Source organism: Xenopus tropicalis, chromosome 8 (assembly GCF_000004195.4).
Source record: "Xenopus tropicalis strain Nigerian chromosome 8, UCB_Xtro_10.0, whole genome shotgun sequence".
NCBI classification, from domain to species: domain Eukaryota; kingdom Metazoa; phylum Chordata; class Amphibia; order Anura; family Pipidae; genus Xenopus; species Xenopus tropicalis.
Genome location: NC_030684.2, coordinates 47,958,969 through 47,972,309, shown reverse-complemented (window position 1 = coordinate 47,972,309; position 13,341 = coordinate 47,958,969).

Genomic DNA, 13,341 nt, shown 5'->3' with positions numbered 1-13,341 from the left:
TTTTAGGGGAATGGCAAGTATATAGGAACACCTATTTCCCAATAATCTCAACTGCTAAAGTTTCTAAAAGGGTGCCAATATTTCAGATTATCTGACAGAAAGTGTACCATTCATTCTATAATTCATTAAATACAAGGTAGTCTAACGGTTGTGCATTTATGAAATACATCAATTGCCCAAATGATGAAAGCTCATCCCAGAACTGGTCAAGGAATTGGAACCTTCACATAGAGTAGCTATGAAATAGAATGCATTAAAGGCAATGTGAGAAAAATAAAAAGGTAGATTCGGTAATGAGAAATTAGATAACGTTGGTTGTGATCAGAAAGCCCAAACCACATGCAGCAGAGGGTACAAGTCCTGTATTTAACTAAATTGATAGCTAAGTTTTATTTCACATATTGTTCTCTAAAAACACAGAAAACAGATTATCATAAGATGCTAAGGCAACACAGTTTCTTTTCCCATTAACATGAAAAGCTTCTGAGATGTCAAGGTAAAGAGATAATTCAAGACTAGCAAATTCCACACAGGACCCAGCGCTCATGGATATAAAAAATTGATTTCATATGAAGTATCTCAGCAATATATTTCCATCAAAACAATAGAATCACCATGCAGAAGAAAATGACTGGGGAACAGCAAAGAAGAGAATTCACTTTATTTGTATGGCAGAGCAGATGCACAACGGTTTAACAAAGAGAAAATGCAATTTCGGCATTGGACATGCATTTCCAGCTGTGACAGAAAATACCTTACAGAGGTGACTGAGTATGATCATCAGATTTCAAGGACAGCAGGATTCAGCTCACACAACTTCACGCACTAAATCTTGTTGATCCACAGAGCCAGTTCACAGAGCTCTGGGTGATATGGAGCTAATGTGCATTAAGTATGAGAAGTAGCATGAAGTCCTAAATATGCTCCCAATCTCCAGCTATTGCATTGTTTCATTTTTTTTTTAAAGATTTTTTTTTGCAGTTTAGAGTTACAAACTGGCATACAGTACAAATATGGCAGACCCAACTGAGACCATAGGCACTTAAACAGTGTGAAATTGTAAATAAAGGAGATAATTTGCAATTATTTAGGGGGTTACATCATCAGGAGGGTGGATATCCAACCATTGGGACCATATCTTCTCAAATTTAGCCAGGCAACCCTCACTTCATAAGTAAATCTGATAGAGGGGAAGGATTTGTTCACTAAGTTAACCCAGTGTGCAACTAAGGGCAATGTGGTTCCCATCCAGTTCATAACAACCACTTTTTTAGCACATTATAGGAGAGTCATAGCACCAATTCAAATAAAAATATTTCCAGGTTTCAGAGACTGGGGAAAGCCAAGTTTTCTTCCATATATTGAAGTACTTCTTTCTAGTACATTTTGTAGTGGTGAACATTCCCACACCAAGTGGAGAAAGTAGGTATTCAGACCCTGGCATCTGGGACAATCAGCCTCATGTCAACCACCCATCCTGCTGGTGGAACTTGATTGTATTGTTCACGGATAGATACAATGATTCAGTTACATCTTCCCATAGCTCAGCTTTAAGTGTTGGAAACAGTTACACACATTTAGTATTTGCCCTATCAAATAGAGAGGGGATTGTATTAATCAAGGTCCTGTATAGTAGGAGCCAGTAGTAGAAATCCTGGAGATTCTTAAGGTGCGGTACGTGAGAGTGATATTGATGGGAACCAGAAAAGGATGGCCAGAGATTGCAATGTTTCCTAAAAATAGAATTTTCCCTTACTGACTATGTTGCTGACAGTATGATAAAGAAGGAAATCCACTATGATCTAGAACAGTGCTGTCCAACTTCTGTGGTACTGAGGGCCGGAATTTTTTCGGCCTTCGTGGTGGAGGGCCGATAATGGAGGCTAGTTTTTACCACTCCCCTTTTTAAAACCACACCCACTTGAAACCACACCCATGTTATCGCATGACCATAGCCATATTAATGGTGGTAGTACAGCAAAAACCTGCCATACTCTGCCTCCCCTACCCTGCCTGTGTGTGCCATACTCTGCCTGCCCTATGCTGCCTGTGTGCCATACTCTGCCTTCCCTACCCTGCCTGTGTGTGCCATACTCTGCCTTCCCTACCCTGCCTGTGTGTGCCATACTCTGCCTGCCCTACCCTGCCTGTGTGTGCCATACTCTGCCTGCCCTACCCTGCCTGTGTGTGCCATACTCTGCCTACCCTGCCTGTGTGTGCCATACTCTGCCTGCCCTACCCTGCCTGTGTGTGCCATACCCTGCGTGTGCCATACTCTGCCTTCCCTACCCTGCCTGTGTGTGCCATACTCTGCCTGCTCTACCCTGCATGTGTGTGCCATACTTTGCCTTCCCTACCCTGCCTGTGTGTGCCATACTCTGCCTGTCCTATGCTGCCTGTGTGTATGGCACACACAGGCAGCCTACAGTGACACAATGCTGGTACTGCTCCTACAGTCTGCACAATAACTATATATTAAAAAACTTTTTAATTGCAGTACCACCACAGTATATGTTCTTTTTATAGTGTGCAGGGTTTATTTGTGGGTTTCCACTGCTACTACAGTAGTACAGTCTGAGGTGTGAACAGGGGAACAATGTGGGTGATTACAGCCTGAGCCTGAGGTGTGAACACTGCAGGGGGTGAACAATGCAGAGATTAAAAGGTGTGAAAAGTACATGGGAATACATTTTTAAACAATACAGGGGGATTACAGCCTGAATCTGAGGTGTTAACCATGCAGGGGGGCAGTTAATCTCAGTACTGATACCATTTAAATCTTACACAAAGGTAAGCCATCAAAGCAGCCAGACAGGTGGGGGGCCACACAGAGGGGCCGCCAGTTGGACAGCACTGATCTAGAAGGTGATCCAAATATATTTCTAATGTGGTTGCGATGAACCAAATGCTTTATTTGGCTGAATAACAAAACCTCTGCAAAGGATTTGGCTAAATATTGATCCCAATTCTAACTGCCATTTGACCATTTATCATCTGCACTGCTTTATAAAGTTTCTGGACTTTAGAAATATTTATATTAATGCATACTGGATATTGCCAAAGACAGAAAGAGTAATACAATGGCCTACCTTTGCTACATTTTGCAACCTACAATAACAAAACTTTTGCTATAGATATGTCAGACCCCTCCAAGCAAGATATTGCATAGTGGAAAGTGCAATATCACTGTGAATCATAATTTTTCATGTTAAGACCCTATATTGTAGAGGTGATTTTCTAAATCTTCAAATTGCCCTATTTCTGGATTTAGAGCCCCCCCCCCCCCCAAATGTGCCAGTATTCATTTAAATATAGTTGTTATAATTCATACAATGGAAACTGTGGGTGCCCATAAATATCAGATCCACTGTTTGTATGGGTAAAATCTAAGATAGTAACAGGATAAAGGACCATGGAGGTATGATGATAATACAGGTATAGGACCCGTTATCCAGAATGCTCGGGACCAAGGGTATTCCGGATAAGGGGTCTTTCCGTAATATGGATCTTCATACCTTAAGTCTACTAAAAAATTAAGAAAACATTAATTAAACTAAACAGGATTATTTTGCATCCAGTAAGGATTAATTATATCTTAGTTGGGATCAAATACAAAGCACTGTTTTACTTTTACAGAGAAAAAGGAAATTAATTATAAAAATCTGAATTATCTGTTCAAAATGAAGTCAGGCTTTCCGTAATTCAGAGCTTTCTGTATATCGATTTTCCGGATAACGGATCCCATACCTGTATAGTATATAATGACCATTTTTTTCTGTAATGGCTTTGTCTGCTTACATAGAATTTAAAGAACAGCCATGCAGGAAAATCAGTGGTAAACCAGAAGTAGAACTCAAGTCACTGCGGCTTTCGGGCAGAACAATATACTCTGTCAAGATGTCACTTTGAACGCAGACAAAGCTACTATGAGCAAAAAAAAAAAGAGACAAATCAGCAGATTCCTGTTTTTTTTATCACATTACATGTATGGGATCTCTTATTCGGAAACCCATTATCCAGAAAGCTCTGATTTAGGAGGGCCATCCGCTATTTTTGGCTAACAATGCTAATTTTTGAAAATAATTTCCTTTTTCTATGTAATAATAAAACAGTTGCTTGTACTTGATGGTAACAAAGCTGCATGAATCCATATCATAGGCAAAACCTATTGGGTTTATATTTTGTTAAAAGGATTTTTGACAGGTTAAGGTTAGACAAGATCCCTTATCTAGAAACCCCTAGGCTCCAGATAATAGATCCTATACCTGTACAACCATTATTTAAATTGCTTATATTTTTTTAAGTTATAATGTTACATTTTAGAGGTGTAATACATTTTATCAAAGTATCTCATACTTTTTAAAAGCAAACAGAATAATAAAACATATGTTGGTTAAATTTCAGTTTGTGGAAAGACGACGAGCCTCGGGCTGTTAGTGGTATATCTCTGTTGTAAAGGCAATACCCTTGAACTAGATGAAGGCTGCATGCTATACATCTGCCAGTTACGACCTTCACAAGGCGCCGGTATAAAGAGCATATTCTAGAACATGTTTTTGGACAGCAGCTCGGCACAACTAATTATTTCAGATGCAGAAGTATCAGGCACATGTTAATGCTGTGTCCCAGGAGTATAGAAACGGCTAGCTCGGTATATATACGGTTCAGTACTCCTATCTGATGCATTTAGCATTGCAATGTTTTTAATGTATTTCTTGTTTACATTACATTAATAGGCTTTGGTATCTTGCAGAGAGATGATCTGCATAGTTCCCACAGGGGAACAGATATATTAAAGTGTTTACATTAGGAAGAAAGGAATATTTGCTGATTGCTCACAGCAATTAGACAAGATGCAGCAATAGGCCTGCAAATATGAATTAAAGAACAGTCTGCTTGCATCAGTCCAAAATATTCTGGTGTCTCCATATCACAGGGGACAGTGATGAACCAACTTTCTTTACAGTGACACTTTCATCCAGTAGCTATGCTAGTCTCCTTCTCACAAATGGCACACTATAATGATGATTTACTGCCATTGTGCTTCATCTTTGTCCACTGACATAAATCATGCTGCAGTTGGATATTGCTGAATACTGTATATTGGAGTAGTACTGCTGAAGTGCCTATCTCTTTTCATAATAAGTCCATACTAGTGCTCTATCATAGACCTAGGATTCTATTTTCAGTGCCTAATAGCATTATGGTTTCTTTATCATAATGATCCTAATTTATTTGTAAAGGGCATTTATCCACCCCTTCCATCCCTTTTCTGCTCTTTAAGGGATGGTTCACTTTATAGTTAGCTTTTGGTATGTTATACTATGCCATTTTCCTAGCAACTTTGCAATTGGTTTTCATTATTTATTTTTAATAGTTTCTGAATTATTTGCCTTCCTCTTTTGAATCTCCCCAGCTTTTCAAATGGGCAGCCCAGGCAGCCAAAAACTTGCTCTGTGAGGCTACATTTTTATTCTTTGCTGTTACTTATTTATTCAGGTCCTTTCCTATTTATATTCCCATCTCCTATTCAAGCCACTGCCCGGTTGCTAGAGTAGCTGCTAAACAAAAACCTAAATAAATGAAAAACCTTAAAAAATAAAGACCAATTGCAAGTGATCTTAAAATGTCAATGTCTACATCAGTGATGCCCAACCAGTGGCTCAGGAGCAACATGTTGCTTAGCAACCTTTTTATTATTGCTCCCAGTGGCCTCAAAGCAGGTGTTAGTTTTTGAATTTCTAACTTAGAGACAAGTTTTGGTTGCATAAACCATCCCCCTTATTTAATAAAAAGTACTAATTTTGCCCTGGAGCAGTAACCTATAGCAACCAATAAGATGTTGGGTGTTGGTTACAGCTTTTGGGAGACTGAGTGCCTTTTATTATATAACCCCTAGTGTGTACTGTCAAGAAGAGCCTCCTGTAGGCCGCCAGTTCACATTGGGCTACCAAATAACCAATCACAGCCTTATTTATTAGTCACCCCCTAGGAACTATTTTCATGCTTGTGTTGCTCCCCAACTCTTTTTACATTTAATGTTGCTCACAGATAACAAAGGTTGGGGACCCCTGGTCTACATGATATTAAAAGTTAATTTAAAGGTGAACAACCCCTTTAATAGCAACTGGAAACCTAATATGAATCATTAAAGTACACCTTTAATAATTGTGCTTACCGGATGGCATCCTCTTGTTTTTTGTGTATATCTTCGAGTAAAGATTTTTTGTTTTTGAACAGGTGACCAGTATATAGTACATGCTGATTGGTTGCTATGGGTTACTGCTCCTGGGCAAACATAGTCCCTTTTATTATGTAACCCTTTATCAGTTTCTTTAGTAATTGTAATCCCATTTGAACAGCCTTGTTTCAGTAACCAATAGCGGCCAAATAACAGTTTATTTGTATTGGTCTTTCTGAAGTGAGCATCTGATTGGTTGCTGTAGTTACTAATGGATGACGGCATTGCTCTTTTTAACCTCATAGTGATGGAAATACTGCTCTGCAATATTATATAAGAAAATAATTAAGCTGATGAAAGCAATTCACAGATGTGCAAAAAGTATAATATGTACAAAGTAATTTGTACCCTTGAACCCTTGAACTTATTAATATGGAGTGGAAGATAACTACAAATAGCAAAGAAAGCATTTTTTCCTTTCGGTCCATCTTTCAATCTATAGGCTTGGCTTGAGTTTTAAATAATGCATGCAGCATCCTTCAGTGTTCTCTTTGCATAGTGCCCTGAGCAGTTCATTGATTTCTATGGGCATCAAGGAAAACAATTCCTAAGATAAATACGAATCAGCTTAATTGCGATGCTTGTTAACATGATAACGAAATGTGCCAGGATGCAGTGATCACTTATAATTGTCCTCTGCTGAAACAAAATGACCCTGCCACCCCCTCCCTTCTGCCATTCATCCCAAATAATGTTTGTTCTCGCTCTGAAGTTGGGAGCCGGGTGAGATAACAAACGACTGAATCTATTTTTAAGGACACAAGGGTTATGATATGATTTTACATACACAGAAATAATTTAGGCTACCCATGATGCATTTTTCCATCATGATTATAGAACTAATCTGAAGAGCAAGAACAACAGGAAAGTGATCAAGATTAAAAAAAAAAAGAAATACACACGCAGCAATATATTTCGAATTACATGCCTGTACTCCAGGGACAAAGGTGACCTGAAAAGATAACTAGGAAAGTCAATTAGCTCTGTAGTTAATCATTGCATATAAATCATTATACAGCTCTATCTTTCAGGCACCTTGGGACTCGGGCTACTAAATCTGTTCATCAGTCTTGTATACAGGCTTACTGTTAAACAATAAGATGAACCCTTTATCAGTTTCTTTAGTAATTGTAATCCCATTTGAACAGCCTTGTTTCAGTAACCAATAGCGGCCAAATAACAGTTTATTTGTATTGGTCTTTCTGAAGTGAGCATCTGATTGGTTGCTGTAGTTACTAATGGATGACGGCATTGCTCTTTTTAACCTCATAGTGATGGAAATACTGCTCTGCAATATTATATAAGAAAATAATTAAGCTGATGAAAGCAATTCACAGATGTGCAAAAAGTATAATATGTACAAAGTAATTTGTACCCTTGAACCCTTGAACTTATTAATATGGAGTGGAAGATAACTACAAATAGCAAAGAAAGCATTTTTTCCTTTCGGTCCATCTTTCAATCTATAGGCTTGGCTTGAGTTTTAAATAATGCATGCAGCATCCTTCAGTGTTCTCTTTGCATAGTGCCCTGAGCAGTTCATTGATTTCTATGGGCATCAAGGAAAACAATTCCTAAGATAAATACGAATCAGCTTAATTGCGATGCTTGTTAACATGATAACGAAATGTGCCAGGATGCAGTGATCACTTATAATTGTCCTCTGCTGAAACAAAATGACCCTGCCACCCCCTCCCTTCTGCCATTCATCCCAAATAATGTTTGTTCTCGCTCTGAAGTTGGGAGCCGGGTGAGATAACAAACGACTGAATCTATTTTTAAGGACACAAGGGTTATGATATGATTTTACATACACAGAAATAATTTAGGCTACCCATGATGCATTTTTCCATCATGATTATAGAACTAATCTGAAGAGCAAGAACAACAGGAAAGTGATCAAGATTAAAAAAAAAAAGAAATACACACGCAGCAATATATTTCGAATTACATGCCTGTACTCCAGGGACAAAGGTGACCTGAAAAGATAACTAGGAAAGTCAATTAGCTCTGTAGTTAATCATTGCATATAAATCATTATACAGCTCTATCTTTCAGGCACCTTGGGACTCGGGCTACTAAATCTGTTCATCAGTCTTGTATACAGGCTTACTGTTAAACAATAAGATGAACACATTCATTTTTTTAATATTCTTGAGAATATACAATATACAGTATAAGCAGGTGCTGCCTCCCACTCCTCTCCTCTTGTTTGATCACTAGTGTAAAGAGCCCCATTGCACTCTCTTACACAAAAATTGTATTTACTCATAACGGAAATTCTATTCTTACAGTTACCACCTTGCCTCATTGCCCCTGTGTATAATCACATATCTATTTATAAAAAAAATGGAAGAGTCTCTTGACATTTCTTAGTCTTTTAATACATTTGACCCAACCATGGGCATTCAGAGGAATTTTTCCATTCATCAACCTATAGCAACTTAATTTAGCAGTAGTGATTAGTGCCTTTGTTCCATTGAGTAAAATCCCATTTGGTTTTTCTATTTTATTCTTTTCAGTTATATGGATGTACTATACGGATGTACATATCATGTTGAAATCTAATTGCTGATTGGTTGCCCTGGGCAACATCACCGGTAATGCTTCACTCCACTTTTTACATACTATGATAAATATACCCCTAAGTGTAAGGGGCACATTTACTAATCCACGAATCCGAATCCTGAATGGGAAAAAAACGGATTGGAAACGAATATTCTGCGACTTTTTCGTATATTTTGCGATTTTTTCCGTCGCCATCACGACTTTTCCGAGAATTGTCGTGACTTTTTCGCATTGAGTGCTTGTAAACGGCGGGCAAACCTTTGCGACTTTGCATGATTTTGGAAGCCTCCCATAAGACTCAATGGCACTCTGCAGCTCCAACCTGGCCCAAGGAAAGTCATGATACTGAACCTTGAATGAATCCAAAACTTTCGTACTTGGCGCGACAGTACGATTATTTCGCAACGGGGCCGAAAAAGTCTCGATAATACACGAAAAAATTGTGACGGCGACGAAAAAATCGCAAAAAAAACGATCATAACGGAAAAAACGCATTCGGACGCTTTTCGGACATTCGTGGATTAGTAAATGTGCCCCTAAGTGTAAGCCCAAGCAAAGCCATTATTTGCTATCCTCCTTTTACATACGTAGTTATAGTAATTTGAGTTGCAAAAAGACAACTGTCCATCAAGTTTAACTTTTCCCTGTGATCCTTTTTTTAGAACTCTTCCACAGCCTGATGCAAAGATAAAGTTTTGTTTCTTTTTGCTACTGGATGAACAATCATTGTGCTAAGCATGCAGAGGAAGCAACAGGCTGTAAGATGGAATTCTCCAGACACGGGGCTAGATTAACTGAAAGAGAAGGGGATAAGGTTTGCTATTAACTTCAACACAGGGGAATCACTTGTGTGTGCTAAAATATTAACCTCAAAAACTCTAAAATAATTGCCCCTTTTAGTAAGTCAAGCACATTGTAGCACAGTGTATTTCCCAAAAGTAAAATTTACATACTGCCTAACAGTGTTCCTAGGCAGGGAAATACCTCTATTACATGTATTTAGAACTTTAGATATTATAATTATATAGTTTCCCTTTCAATTACCATCAGACAAAGCCACTGTCCAAGGTAATGGACAGCACTGTGTGGCTACACATAGGCAATGCTCATGTTACCCATTTGCTTGTGTACTCCATGAACAGGGGTGAGGAGCAATGCTATTAAATGAATTAAGGTGACAGGCAAAGCCATGATTCTGGAAAACCCTATGGAAAATTAGCAGAGCTTGAGTGTGTGTTGAATGAAGAGGAATAGAAAAGCCAGAGACAACCAATGGGAGCAGGACGATTGGAGCTGCACAGCAGTATTGCTAAGCATGAGGTACAAATTGACCCAATTTGGAAGTGAAGGCCGGTGCATGACAGTACTTGGTTTTATGGAATGCATTACTTCTAGCCCCTGATGTTTTTAGTTGGGGCTAAGACTGGAAATACATATTCAATAATATTTCTACATCTGGCACAGTATCAATAGAAGAACTCAAGCTTGCCCTCTACTGAGGAGGCCTAGGAAACTGCAATTACTGCTATTGGCTTTGTATTGGTATCTATTATAAGCAGGGATTCTATGAAGGGAGAGAGTTTTCTGGCTATGTTTAAAGGAGAACTAAATTCCATCATAGTCAAAAGACCTCATAAGCTGCCTTCAACTGGTCTCCCTCCGAACACCTAGAATATGGCACCAAGGAAGTAAACTGAACTACTCTGCATCTATAGCTTTTTCCATCTAATAGACTTGCAGGAATGGAGTAAGGGGGGCAATGGGGGGCAGTCTGTGGGGGCTTCTGCCTATCCCCATAGGCAAAAGCCCCCATAGATTGTCCTCCAATCGCCCCCCCCCCCTTAAAGTTATCCCTTCATTTTACCTCTGTTCTATATTGCCACATCATGAGATGTTATAGTTCCAACTTCCCCTGTAATAGTGTCCAATATGCTCCTTAATATATATGTTTGGCAGATATATAAAACATGCTTTAAAATCATAATAAGGAATGATTGGTCTCTCTACAGCAATATAATCAAACTCATGGGGATTAAAGGAAAATGGTAGATGGTAAAGTCTTTCATCAGTGAATCAGCTGACTGTAAATCAGATACAATCTATCATTCATTTGTGAATTCAGATCCAGAAACTGTGAATACATTTTTGGAGATAAGAGAGCAGCCACAGCCAAACAACATTAACAATGCTCAGTGATCTTTAAATAAGCCCTGAGATATAATATGTGCAATTAGACAATGAGCAATATCAATCATTTGGAGCATGAGAGTCAAAATATTTAACTAAATTGTTCATGTGATTTTGTCTAAAGCAGCAGTTTTTCCTTAGATGGGTCAGTAATGAGCTGCCTTGAACGCCATTAACAAGATTGTATAGCAAGCCATAATGCCTTGATTAGAAAACAACAACTCTGTACCTGGAATCTTTCTTAATACTGACAGATAGGTATGAATTCATTATATTTTTTAAGCAGGCTTGTGCAGAGTAGTATTTACTGTACATGAACCCTGTTTTTACTTTGCATATTGGTGTGATGTCTGCACAATACATGATGTTTTTCCTACTATGATGTCTCAGTGTTGTCTTTATTTTCTACTAAGCTGGCTAATTCTTAAAGGAGAATACTATGCGTAAATGTATTTGACAGTGGTAATTTTTAATCTTTCTTGTCTCTGGTTATATCTCTTGAAAAATTGTAGGGGTGAAGACACACAGAGCTACTAGTAGCAGCTACTTGTCACAGCAACTAAAATAGACAATGTTGATCATTTACTGATTATTGTGTCTATATGTGTGTTTTAGCAGAGGCAATTCTCAGTATTGACGCAGAGAATTTAAACAGCCAGACAGATACAGATTTCAATAGCAATTTAGATTTATAAAAATTTGATTTTTTTATATTAATGTATATTGAAACATTGCTTCAAGGAGTTATTCAATTTTAATATGATATATGGGGGTGATATTCTGAGACAATTTGCAATTGGTCTTAATGTTATATTATTTATGATTTTTTAGTTATTTAGCTGTTTGTTCAGCAGCTATACAGTTGGGATTTTCAGAAGATATTTAGTTGCTAGGGCCCAAATTCCCCTAGCAACCAAGCATTGTTTGGAATAAGAGACTTGAATATGAATAGGAATAAGAGGGGGGAGGCTGAACAAAAAGATAAGTACAGGTGTGGTATCCCTTATCCGGAAACCAGTTATCCAGAAAGTTACAAATTATGGAAAGGCCTTCTCCCATACATCCCAGACTCCATTATAAGCAAATAATTCTAAGTTTTAAAAATGATTTCCTCTTTCCCTGTAATAATATAACAGTACCTTGTACTTGATCCCAACTAAGATATAATTAATACTTATTGGAGGCAAAACAAGCCTATTGGGTTTATTCAATATTTAAATGATTTTTATCAGACTTAAGGTATGCAGATCCAAATTATGGAAAGATCCCTTATCCGGAAAACCCCAGGTCCCCAGCATTCTGGATAACAGGTCCCATACTTGTAATTAAAAGTTACAGTAATAATAACATTGCAACCTGACAAAGCAATAGTTTTTGTCTGTTGGGGTCAGTAAACCCCCATTTGACTGCAAGAAAGAGCCAGAAGGGTAAGGCAAAAAATGAAAAAAATATAAAAAAAAAATGAAAACCACTTAAAAAGTTGCTAAGAGCTGACCATTTAACCAAAAGTTAGCTTCAAGGTGAACTACCCCTTTAAAATAATATTTTCTTTCATTATGCAACCCATTGGCATTATGCAACCTATGTTTAACGATAGCTATTACTTGACACACTGAAGTGAAAAATCCCATAAGACAATCACTTGATTTATTATTTGAGGGTTATTTCTATGACAAACTATCACTGGTAGTGATGGGCGAAATGTTTCGCCAGGCATGGATTCGCGGCGAATTTCCGCATTTCGCCATTGGCGGATTGTTTTAAGAAATGGATGAAAAAATTTGCCGCAGAAAAATTCACCGCATGTCCAAAAATTGTCGCCAGCATCAAAAAAGAATAGCCGCGGGCGTCAAAAGAATAGCCGCGGGCGACAAAATAATAGCCGCGGGCGACAAAATAATAGCCGCGGGCGACAAAATAATAGCCGCGGGCAACATTTTTTTTTGCTGCACGACATTTTTGCCGTTTTTTTGGCGAAACGAAACAGAACACATTCGCTCATCACTAATCACTGGCACTGTTCCCCATAAGCTGGGCGCTTGTGCACACACATACAGATTTTGAGACCAGCGCAATAAATTGTGGTGCGCCCCACAGAGCTTTGTGTGAAAAAACATTGCTTTGTATTGCACACAGTGCGCACCCAGTTTCAAAAAGGGTGCATAAAAGAAATTTTTTGCACACACAGCCAAGAAGAAATTAGAGGGAACATTGGGCAGTAAAAAGTTAGTAACTTTGTCTTTTACTTTGCCAGAAGGCTCTTCATCCTGTTGTAAATATTGGGATAATGGGAGACAGGTCTTTGCTGGCAAAAACATTTTGGTTCAAGTGAACAATAAGTAGAA